Genomic DNA, 13,305 nt, shown 5'->3' with positions numbered 1-13,305 from the left:
AAAGGTAGCATTCTGTAACTGACAAAGAAAAGTTCTTCTAAGTGAACCTGAGATTGCTAAAATCATCCGACTTTCCCCAAACAAATTATATTTAAAGAAAAACAGAATGACATTGGTGAGAAATATTTCCTGTGAATCCAAAATTTGCAGTAGTGAGCAAATTAATCTGAGCCCAGCCTCTGATATTTTGTACACACTGTAATGTACAGGCAGCCTCATTCAGGTTCTGCAATACTGCAAACTATTTCATCAGTTCTGAGAAATGCTTTCTGATCCATGCTGATACAATTACCCAGCCTTTATTGGCAATTTAGACCTGCTTTTAGGGACATTTTAGAGTAAATGATGTTTTCCTGATATTTTAAAAAAGCAGCACTATTTGCTATACCTTTGGGATAAGGTAGAAATGGAGTTAGAGGCTCATTATATATCTGATTGGTACAATGTGTTTTTTGTTACTGTGAACTAAACTACCAAAAATGAAGACACTTTTCAGAAGATTTTGCTCCCTCTTGCAGCTAGAAAGTATTTTGATTCTGAATATTTCTGTAAAATAAAAACTGGCATTTACAACTACTGTACTACTTACAAGGGTCTTAAAATCTATCCATTAATTGTAGGATGTGGAAACTTACCCAATAAATTTTTTAATATCAGCATATGAGAAAGACATTTCTTTCTTGGTTTATATAAAATATGGATATTCAGTTTATGATCCACAGAACCTGTATTTCTTCTTATGTTTCTAACAGTATTAAAAAAAAGAATGGTTTACAATGATGGAAAATAAAACCGGACATTGTTAAATGGTTTTAGATAGGGATTAAAATTAAGTGACATGGGAAGCTATACAACAGTTTAATGAATGATGCAAACCCATATAAAAGATTTTCTTAAACCTGGAATAATGTTAACTTGTGGTTAAACTTAATTGTGGTTGAATTTAACTTAAGCTTTTGATTCAGAATTTGCTTTCTAGAGATCAGTAAAATGGTAAAATTATATTCTTTTGTTCTATTCAGTTAACATAATATATAGCTGAGAGTGGCTTCAGAATGTAAACTATATCAAAAAGATTCTACAGATGTACCTCTGAATTTTGCATTTCTCTACAATAATCCTGCTGCTGGGCATTTCACATTAGTATTGTTGAGTGCCCAACGTCACAGAGTTGTTTTCTGCCACACTGGTCTGAGTAAATAACATGAAAGAAAGTGTGATAGCCCAAGAGCATAATATTGTGATAAATAAAAGCTGCTAATTTAAAACTCTTTTAGACAGAAGTGAGATACATCTCAAGAATATTATTCTGGTAAATAAAATCTGCTAATTTAAATCTTTTAAAATAATGGTTTCCAGCTGCTAGCGTCTGACAGAAAATGTAGTACTATAATCTACTTATTTGGCAGACCTGTAACTGAAAAGACACTATTGCTGAAAATGTTATGGATTAGGAAACTTTTGTGTTACACGTAACAAAGTCAATGGGCTTTATTCTACATCAGTGAAATCAGTGAGAGTGAGATTTGGCTCTAAAAATCAGCAAAGTTACATATTTTCTTTGAAAACTATAAGGTTTTAACTCCATTCGCCTGAGTGGTTATTGGAGAGGCAAAGAATTAGTCCTAACTTCACCAATATTGAGATCAGATACAGTTCAATAAGATGAAAAAACATTTAATATTGTTTCTTTTGAAATGCCAGTTAAACACTGCTTTTGCAGCATGTTTTTCACTTCCACTTTCAGCAGTGTCTTGAAAATTTTATTGCTGTAAAAAAAAAGGCAGTTGGAAAGCCTACCATATAGTTACCATTGCTGCAGAAACTACAGCAGGAATACAGACCAGAGAGGGAGTTTAGCCTTGCAACTGAAAGAGACCTGGAATGGATATCAAATTCCAAAGATCTCTGACAGAATCCACAGCAATTGTCATATTCTGGAATACAGAAAAGTACCTTCAGAAAACACTGAATAGGAGGCTACTGGGTTTCATACATCAAGAGCACACGTGCAAAGCAAGATCAGCCATTCAAATTTTGTTCAGTCAGCTCAGATACTATAGTTAGGAAATTATATAAACATCAATATTTCACCTCTTACAATCATAGGTTAAAAAAAATAGGAGGATGTTTTGTGCTCCTCTGACCTTTCCCCTCATCCTCTCCCCCTCTGCAAACACCCATCCAGCACATATCCATGGTGAAGCTAGACTTCATCTACTGTATGTGTGTGATAAGGGCTGTACTGACATGCCTTGTTAATTTTTCAGGCAAAGACCTCTTATTCTGCAGCCAGTCAGCAGGAAATTTAGGAAGATTGAGCATTATAGTACTCTTTAAAAATGATGGACCTGATTCTCCACTGCCTTGCACCTTATGTAGGCATTTACACCTGTGTACAGTAGTGGCAAGTGGGTGTAAAATGCTACCAGTCTGCTGTGGTTGCAGTTTACGCCGACATTGCATCGTGACTAAACAAGGCCGCAAGACAATGAAGAATCAAGCTCACTATCTTCATCAAACTATTGATTGTGGAAAATAAACAGATTTGAAAAAGATAAAGTAGTACATGGTGTACTTATGGTTTCTTTCCTGACATCCTTATTCAGGCAGAAATCCCCACTGACTCCAGTGGCCATCCCTTTCTATCTCTTCTATACAGAAAACAGGTTTAGAGTTTACTTTTTACAGAAATTAATTTTTTAATGTTAAACTTTCATTCTGAGCAATTTTATCCTCCCATTTATAAAGACAACCCTATTCACCATATACATTACTTGTACTATAAAAGATTACAATTAAGGGCCCAATCCTGAAAGGTGCTGCGCAAGAGGGATTAGGCATGTTTAATGGGAGCTGAGCATACTCAGAAACCTTGCAAAAAGTGCTCAGCACCTTGTAGGTTTGGACTCATAAGTATCATATCATGGGACAAATCCTGACATTTCATGTGCAGGGGCACAAGATGTGAAAAGCAGCTGAACTCTCAAGGCTCCATTGTTGCAGGGGAAGGGAAGCAGGCACAGAGGAGCTACATGGCAGTACACGATGTCTCTGAGCCGTGAGCTGGCAGTACACGATGTCTCTGAGCAGTGAGCCAGCGCTCCGTGGTAGTAGACTCTGTGGGTCAGTGCACAAGGTTGGCTGGGGGAGTGTTGAGGAGCTGGCCAGTGGGGCCCAGGGAAAAGTGTTCGCTCTAATTTCTCCTGCCCATGTGCAGAATGAATTTTGTTATTAACAAAATTCATGTGGTGGGGTGGGACTGAGCGGTTCCGATTGTGGTGAGGGGGTCGGGGGGGCAGAGGGTTGGGATGTGGGGTGAGGGGGGAGGGCTCAGACTGGGGATGAGGGGCTCCGGGCTGGGGCAGAGGGTTGGAGTGCAGGGGAGTGAGGGCTCTGGCTGGGAGTGTGGGCTCTGGGATGGGGCTGGGGATGAGGGGCTCCAGGCTGGGGCAAAGGGTAGGGGTGTGTGTGGGGGGGTGAGAGCTCCAGGTGGGGGTGCAGGCTCTGGGGTAGGGCTGGGGATGAGGGGTTTGGGGTGAAGTGCGGCTCCCTAGAGCTACAGTGGGGAGAAAGGACCTCCCCCCCCCAGCTCTCTTTCCCTGCAGCACCACCTGGATGCTCTCCCCCAACCACAGCAGGTTCAGGGCCAGACCAGGTTGGAGCTGGGCAAGGGGCGCCTCTTCCCCGGCTGCAGCAGGTCAGGGGCCGGACTGGGGGAGGAGCACCTGTTCCCCAGCTGCAGCGGGTTTGGGGCCGGGCTGGGGGAGGGGTGCTTGTCCCCCGGCCACGGCAGGTATGGGGCTGGGCTGGGTCGGGCACAGGAGAGGGGCACCACGGCAGATCTGGGCCTTGGGGAGAGGCATCTCTTGGGGAGAGCTGGGGGAGAGGGACTAGAGCCTCAGGGCCAGGAGGGGGAGCGAGGCTCAGAAGCTGTTGCAAAAAGAGGGAGTCTGTCAGCGTGAGGATGCTGATTCATCCACAGGGGCCTGAGTTCAAAAAGGGAAGCCCGTAGAAGACCCTTTTCCCCGGGCCAGGCGGATCATGGAGCTGAACAGAGGGCTACCTGCGCTGTACACTTTTATCTGCAACGTAGTCTCAGACATATTATAATAAAGTTGTGGCCTGATTAAAACCATATCAAGTGTCTCCTGTCCTTCTTTCGGTATAGCTGGACAACAGCAGTCCCTGGGTTCCTGGGAGTACAGGGACTCCTCGTTCCTGTCCCCAAGTGTGCAGGGAGTGGTGACATCATGGCTCCCACACTGGCCTGCAAAGAAGGGGTGATACAGTTGGTGGAGCAATCTGTGCACAATCCATATGCCAGTGAGATCACATCTCTCTGAGGCAAAAATATTCCAGCACTCATCTGTGGGCAATGCGGCTCCTACCTCCACCTATGCAGAGCAGAGGCTTCACTGCCAGAATGTAACAGGAAGTCTTTATTCATGGGGACAGGGATTGCCTCTCTGAGCAGATATTAGACTAGCAACACAGAAAAGTTTGAAATAGCTAAGAGATAAAGGCAATGGAGAATTATTGAGATGCCATACTGCATCTGTATTAACATGAGCAAATTATTTTGGTAGCGATTCAATTTCATAAAAATGGTTTCAAAAGCTCTTTCATGAGCAGTAGAATGCTTGTTTTTCTTCTCACCAAAATGAATAAAACCTGTATGATATGTTCAGCACAGTACTTAAGTATTTGTTTTGTTAATTTCTTAAAACAAATTGGATTCCCAGTAAATACAAAACTTGGACAGCTGCATTAAGCAAGCAGTGGGGAAGCAATCTCATAATGATTATCATGTAAAAGTGGCACTACAGAAGAATTCCCAGAATTTCATCTGAACAGTTATTGGCTCTGTTATAAAAACTCCTATAAAATCCAATATAGATATTCCTGAAGGAGGTGAGAGAATTTCTAAATATGTACCACTACCCTCAGGTGATTAAGGAAACATAGAAGGGATGAGACATTATTAAATGACAATAGCATTTAGTTGATATACTCGTTCTCTCTGATTTATTGTATTTGTAGGGAATTATAGCAGTTGACGTGGTTCCCCTTCCAGTCGGGAGGGTTGACAGGTCAGAGAGAGTAGGTGGTATTTAGGGTTGAAAGAATTAGATTTTTATCAGTAAACAATAATTATTGATTTCACCAAGCACACACAAATAACAAAAATCTTTCCATTGATAATAATCAACATTTTCAGTTAGGCAAAGTAAGAAAAATGCCACTTGAGAAATTATTAGAGTTTGATTTAAGGATATTTACTTTGTGTATTTTGACATGTGATGTTGTCAATTGGTGTTTTAACAGTTATAAAGCTTAAACTTTTTGAATCTCAGCATCTACTGTTATATCTGAGTCCCCCATAACTTTTCGCAACTGTGACAATTTAAATCAATAAAAATCTAAAAAATGCTTAAAATCAACAGTTATCTGCCAAAACTTTCAAAAAACTAAAAACCAAATTTTGCCAAGCCTAGTGTAATTGAACCCATGGACAATGCTCAAACATCATGTACAAATATAGAGTTTGCCTGTCTCTGAACCTTGCATATGAATGAATGAGTTTGTGGGGAGAGTAAACACTGCGATGTACATCACTCACTTGATAAGATTTTGACACTTCACTGCCAGTTGGTAGTGATATTATTGGTGGTGCTCTCTTAGTTTTATAGAGCATCTGATGCTAATGAGTTCTAAATCCTTTCTCTCCTAGTCTCTGGGATCTTAGACAAGTTACATAAACTTCCTTTCCTGAATTTCCTCACCTGGAAAAAAAGGGGATAATGGTACTTTTCCTACATACTTCAATGGAACATATATTGTGAAGACTGGTTAATACTTGTAAAGCATTTTGAACAAGAGTTATTGATGTATTAGGCCATATGGCACCAGCAAAGGTAATGAGGAAGCATGGTTTATGCATCTATATACTAAGGTTGTCACCTCTGCTTCCTAACTTCTGTGCTGATTCTGTCTTTCAGAAACAAATAAAATAGCATTAGACAATTATTTTAATTTGGCTTTAAAGGGATCCATGAGATTTGTGTAGGGATATATGAATATTCTTCCGTTGGGGCTGCCATAATGGAAGTCAATAAGTAAATACTCCACACAATTCACTTGAGTAAGCAAACAGCCCCAACTTTAATTATAATTTCTTTAGCCTTGGGGAAAATCCCTATTAATCAGCAGAAGAACCCTTCATCTTATGGAGTTACTCTTTACTTATTCTATGGGCATAACAGGCTGCCAAGACAAAGGGGTTTCATCTACCCCAAACAAATAGGATTTGGTCAAAACTGAAATCTTTCTCTCTCTCTTGTGAATTATGAGACTCTGACAAGAGCTGCCTTAAACTGTACCTAATGTTAAAGTTATTAAAGTGTCTCCCCATGTCCTATCACACTTAACATAAAGTGTTCCCATTCATTCCTGCCTCTGTGCTTAGGTTTAAGATAAATTATGGACCCCCACAAAAGTTGGCTGCTGCCAAAGTGGACTCCTGTGAAAGTTGTGAAAAAGGACTAGCCATCCATCCCTAATGAAAACACAGCTGCTAGGCAGAGCTTAAGTAACCCAACATCCAAAAACCTAATAAACCAACCAGTCTAGCCACAAATAATTGAGTTGGGGGGGATGCTAACAACTACCAAGATGTCATTTTGCAGCAAAGGATCCTTTCATTTTGTAATGATGACCCTAATGATGTCAGTAGGTCTTGAATTTTGCCCTTCTGGGTCTACAAGCATGAACTATTACTGCTTAAGCTAAAGGATCAGGACTATTAGCTCATAGTCAGCGGCAGACTCAAATTTCAATGTATGATCTAGCTACTAGAGGACAAAGACCCACACTGAAACCAGTGTGGATTTCATCTATCTCAGACAGTGAACACCTAGTACCAGTAAGGCAAGTTGATGGACAGGCGCATGGGTTTTCCTGTCTCTGCTGGGAGAAATCAGCACACCAAAAGGGAAATTCAAAGTTCTGCTTCCTCCCACTAATGTGGCACCCCACTAAGACGGAGCAAGTAAGACAAATATTGGTCGCAGTGATTGGGGTGTAAATTCAAAGCAACACCACAGGTGTTGCTAACTAGCGAAACATGATGCAAACAAAGGATTAATTTACTCACAGGTTAGCTGTGTCTACTACTGTGTCATTAAATAAGATTTCTTATACGTTAAATATCATAACTGAAACCAACCCTATGGGCATGGCGTTGCTGTTGCAATTGTCACTAAAAAAATCTCATGCTTATGCCTACATGGACTTATTTTGTTCTCATTCACATACAACCTGCTTTCTCATATCTACAACAAAAGACCCATAGAGAGTCACACTGTTCTCATTCAGACCTAATTTGTGCACTTACAAGTATGTCATGGTTAAGAAATACAGTAGGCATGGAGGATTATGTTCTCTATTTTCAAAAGTGGCTAGTGATTTTTGGTGCTTCAATTTCTGGGTATCCACCTCAAGACACCTAAATGGGACCTGATTTACAGAGAGTAGCTGATCAGCAGTTTCTGAAATTCAGGCCCCATTGAGGTGCCTCAAGTTGATTCCCCCAAAGTGGAGGTACCCATAATCACTAGTCCCTTTTGACAATTTAGACCACGTTTTTGTTTTGTTTTTTTCAAAATATCGGGCTTAATTTATCATTATGCATGGTGAAGGGACTATTTTAACTTGAAATTATGTGATGGGGTATGTTGTGGGTCAAAGACAGAACAGAACACATGCTGCTGGGTGCAGAGAGAGAAAGAGCTTGGATTCTTGAACAGAACCGCCACCTCATTTGGAACTTTGGGGGTTTTGAATGTGAGGGGTTGACGTTTGGCTCCTGAGGAGAAAGGGAGCAGGGTCACAGAGCGGGTCAGAGAGCTAGACCGTGGTCATGAGGGGAGCACTGCCAGGGCCTTACAAGAGTAGGCTTTTCCTCTGGCGATAAGAAGGGTTACTGAAAGCTACCGTAATGTTTATGTTATGTTTACTCTGGTTAAATGAAAGGTTAGTGGTTTTTGAAATTCAGAAGTTGGAGGCATAGTCAATCAGTGGGGTTTTGAAGAGATCTGCATGGAACTGAAAACAGAGTTAGGAAAAGGAGCAAGGATTACCTGGTATTCACAGGCAACTGTCCTAAGAGGAAGATTAGAGGGATAAAAAGGCTGTACTAGCAACCAGGAATCCCTAAGTGCCACCTGACTTCCGTGTATCTGTTTCCTAAGGCTCTTCAGGCTGTGACTTGCATACTGTTGTGTATGCCATAGTCAGTGCAAAACATACATGAATAAAGAATAACAACCACCACCTTAGTGATACCAGCATAGATTTACAGTGAACTATTATTTCAAATAGCGTTTGATGTTTAGTACTCTGGAATTATGGATGTATGCACATTATACAATACAATAAAAACTAATGGAAGAACGACAGAAAGAAAAACATTTTTCCCAATCAAGTAAAATGTCCCAGGACTTATCAATGGTGAAATGAATATGATGTTAGGTAATGTGGGAAATGGAAATCAAATGGTGCCTTGAGCCTCATCTAAATCTAGCTTCCTTACTGTTTGGGGATATATAAACAAAATTAGAAAGCTATAATTTTGACTTTTTAAATAAAAATGATAGAAGATATACCTTGCAGGTAAGATGAACTGAATGTGTTTTTAATCTTAAAACGCATGAGTCTCTTGCATGATTTATAAAAATATAATTGACAGAAGAAAGAATATAATAGATTAATGCTACATAAGTCATTGATTTTCTAGAGAAGTACAGTACAAGATTACTGTGCATGCTTACTTCATTTTGAATGCTTTCTTTCCTTAGAGTCAGAGCCACCTAGTATTTTAAATTCCTTGCACTACATCAGGGTTATGGTACTATGTTACAAAGTTATTCAGAAACCTGATTGGCCATGTTCCTGCAATACATTTTCCTAACCCCAAGATAAAGATCCATGCATCTCTTTACCCTTTAAACAAAAAAGCTATTGTAATAGCATGTAGTGTGATGCATGGCATGAATACCAAAACATGTACATGCACTGCTAAACTGTTTAAGTATGGAAGAAGTAGTGTCTAATAGCATCAGGAAATTGAAATTTAAAAATTTTTCTCACTCACTTATTTGATGAGAACTGGGCTGCTGACAGGTGAAGCAGAAAGTCATTTTTCAAGTTAAATGCCAAGTGGTTATATAGCATAATATTCAGTCAAAATTAACCACCTCACTGCTGCATTGACATACAGCATATTTAATGGCAACAGTTTCCACAAAGAAAACTATCGGCCTTGGGGAGTCTTCGGAAAATGGAAAGAAAATTTTACTAATATTAAAAGGAAAGTGGTAATAGTCCCAATACCTCGCTACAGATGTAAAAAAAATTAACTCATTGCCAAAAATGTAAGTATCTCACAGTGGTATCTTTATCAAGTGGCTCACATGCAGACCATTTAAGTTTTCATAATTTTGGTTAGTTTTATGTATAAACCATTGGAATCTTCAGCAAATGATATGCGCAGAAGGCAAGTTTATTGCTTATTAGAAAAGCTTTGTACTTATTGCCATTTAAACTGATGACCATATTTACAACTATCTGTCAGATAAAATTGGGAAATAAGTTTCAGCTACATGAACTAGGCAATATGCTAGACATAACCTAAAGGCCCAGATACTGCAATGTCATCCGTGTGTGCCAGCCCCTCACCTGTACAAAGCCCTGCTGACGTCCATGGGACTCTACTTGGGTGTATGGGACCACCTGCATGGATCAGATTACAGGACTCATGATGCAATCCTGGCTCCATTGAAGTCAATGGTGGTTTTGCCACTGTCTTCAAAGGAGGCAAGATTCCACCCTTAAAGTTTGCAACAGTAAAATATATTTACTTAGATTTGCCAGTTAATGCTTTATTAACTTTGCTTTTTTAACCATTTATTGAAAATGCAGGTAACTCCAAGAAAACTAGAATCAGCACTGAATCCTAGTACAAATATTGCTTCTAGTTTATTGCTAGAAGCGTCCTGCATCCAACCACATTTCAAACTATTGCAGCTGTGCAAATAACTGATTTTCCATGCAGTGACTAAACAGAAAAATAGTAATGGCTTGAACAAAAGTTTTAGTTCTGCTCAAAATAAAATGTTTTATTTTATTTGAGGCTTTTTGTTTGTTTGTTTGTTTTTAAAAGTTTTTGTGATTAAATTGAACCAAATTTCAAAACAGAACGTCATTTTGAATTGAAAAGTCTAAATGTTTCATTTAGAATATGTCAAAACAAAACTTTTTGATTCTCTTTCTTTGATTCAACTCCACAAATGCAACATGAAGTCACTAAATGTTTTAGCTGACCTGAATCAGCATTCTTCAGCAATAAAAAGCTTTAGTCGACAATTTCACTCAGCTGTACAGCACGTAGCTCTTTGGATATAGAGGCTAGATACCAAGGTGGACTATAGAGGGCTGCACTACTCACTGCCTCACAAAATACAAAATACAGACCTAGCTTTATTGGTCAAATAATCAGAATGCATAAAAGTAAATTCAGAGATAAAGCCAAGTTTACTCTTTCAAATAAAACCCGATAAATAGGATTTTAAAACATGAATACAACTCCTGAATGTAGTAGGAAAACAGGGAGGGAGAGGCAGGCAATGGCAAAGTGTAGCAAATGTATATAAGGTTTTCACTCTTTCTGCTAATCTTCCCTCATAAAAATGTACAAGCAGCAGAAGGTATAGTTAGGAGAGTGAATGGCAGAGCAACAATCAAGAAACAGGACCTCAAGTGCTACGATCTCCTGCTTTTAGGGGGAAGTAGATTTTTAAGGATTCTCATTGTTGATCTAACTCTAACTTTTGAAGTGGTAATGAGAGTGGCCCATTTCACACAGTTGACAAGAAGGTGTGAGTAACAGTAAGGGGAAACTAGTATTGAGGAAATTAGGTTTAGGTTTTGTAATGACCCAACCACTTCCAGTCTTTATTCAGGCCTAATCTGATGGTGTCCAGTTTGCAAATTAATTCCAGTTCTGCAGTTTCATGTTGGAATCTGTTTTTGAAGTTTTTTTTGTTGAAGAAGTGCCACTTTTAGGTCTGCTATTGAGTGACCAGGGAGATTGAAGTGTTCGCCTACTGCTTTTGAATGTTATGATTCCTGATGTCAGATTTGTGTCCATTTATTCTTTTGCGTAGAGACTGTCTGGTTTGGCCAATGTACATGGCAGAGGGGCATTGCTGGCACATGATGGCATACATCACATTGGTAGATGTGCAGATGAATGAGCCCCTGATGGCGTGGCTGATGTGGTTAGGTCCTATGATGGTGTGCCTTGAATAGATATGTGGACAGAGTTGGCACTGGGGTTTGTTGCAGGGTTTGATTCCTGGGTTGGTGTTTTTGTTGTATGGTGTGTAGTTTCTGGTGAGTATTTGGTTCAGGTTGGGGGGCTGTCTGTAAGCGAGGACTGGCCTGTCCCCCAAGGTCTGTGAGAGTGAGGGATCGTCCTTCAGGAGAAGTTGTAGATCCTTGATGATGCGCTGGAGAGGTTTTAGTTGGGGGCTGTAGGTTACGGCCAGCGGTGTTCTGTTACTTTCTTTATTGGGCCTGTCTTGTAGGTGACTTCTGGGTATCCTTCTGGCTCTGTCAATCTGTTTCTTCACTTCACCAGGTGGGTATTGCAGTTTCAAGAATGCTTGATAGAGATCCTGTAGGTGTTTGTCTCTGTCTGAGGGATCGGAGCAAATGCGGCTGTATCTTAGAGCTTGGCTGTAGACAATGGATCATGTGATGTGATCTGGATGAAAGCTGGAGGCAAAGTAGGTAAGTATAGCGGTCAGTAGGTTTCTGGTACAGGGTCGTGTTTAATGTGACCATCGCTTATTAGCACTATAGTGTCTAGGAAGTGGATCTCTTGTGTGGACTGGTCCAGGCTGAGGTTGACGGCGAGGGTGGAAATTGTTGAAATCTTGGTGGAATTCCTCAAGGGCCTCCTTCCCATGGGTCCAGATGATGAAGATGTCATCAATGTAGCACAAGTAGAGTAGGGGCATAAGGGGACAAGAGCTGAGGAAGCGTTGTTCTAAGTCAGCCATAAAAATGTTGGCATACTGTGGGGCCATGCGGGTACCCATAGCAGTGCCGCTGACTTGAAGGTATAAATTGTCTCCAAATCTGAAATAGTTGTGGGTGAGGACAAAGTCACAAAGTTCTCCCTGCTCACCCAATAACAGACCTAAAAGCGGCAATTCTTCAACAAAAAAAACTTCAAAAACAGACTCCAACATGAAACTTCAGAACTGGAATTAATTTGCAAACTGGACACCATCAGATTAGGCCTGAAAAAAGATTGGGAGTGGTTGGGTCATTACTAAACCTAAACCTAATTTCCCCAATACTAATTTCCCCCTACTGTTACTCACATCTTTTCATGTATTTATACCTGCTCCTGTATTTTCCACTCCATGCATCTGAAGAAGTGGGTTCTAGCCCACGAAAGCTTATGCCCAAATAAATTTGTTAGTTTCTAAGGTGCCACAAGGACTCCTCATTGTTTTTGTAGTATTCAAGCATTCCTAGAACCTTATTGTTGGGATTGTCTTCCTCCCTCAATCGTCTTTGCCTCTTATTTCCCCACTTGCATCAAGATCAATTTGAATTGGCTGATTCTTTCAGGCTAGGCTGTGTTTTTATTCAGCATGACCCAGATCTTCCAGTGAACTCTATGTGGGTAGACCACTGTGGCGAGGCAGAGCTCGCTGCAGGATTATAGCCTACAGCCCAGATCCAGCCTTTAGGTTCAGTGTTGCATCAAGGGTGATATATAGCTGCCAGACTGTCACAATCCTTTGCCTGCTCTTCTCTTGCAGTAGGGTGGAGTAAATTATTTCATCCCTTTTTGGGATGAGCCTGTCTCATGAGGAGGAAACTGCAGGCACATAGCACCTGTTTTTCCCAGAGATGCAATCTGGGCAGCCCTAATGCAGTAATAAAGCAAAAAAAAAAAAAACAAAAAAAACCCTAGGAAAATCATGGACCTTACCCAAAGAAAGTCCACTACAGTCACAGCAGAGAAACTCTTAAGGCCAGAGATCTGGCTGTCCTTTCTCATCAGTAAAGTCAAGCTTCATAAATGAACATATTGTGAAGGGAGATTAATAAAGAGAAAAACATAAATGGCTTTTGTATATTGCTAAATTCTTTCCTCTGCCTTGACAGGATCAAGCAAAGAATTCTTTAGAAAGTCACAGAGCTATTCAACAGGTGAACAGCTGC

This window comes from Chelonia mydas, chromosome 12 (assembly GCF_015237465.2).
Source record: "Chelonia mydas isolate rCheMyd1 chromosome 12, rCheMyd1.pri.v2, whole genome shotgun sequence".
In the NCBI taxonomy this organism is placed as follows: Eukaryota; Metazoa; Chordata; order Testudines; family Cheloniidae; genus Chelonia; species Chelonia mydas.
Note: the sequence above shows the minus strand (reverse complement) of the source record.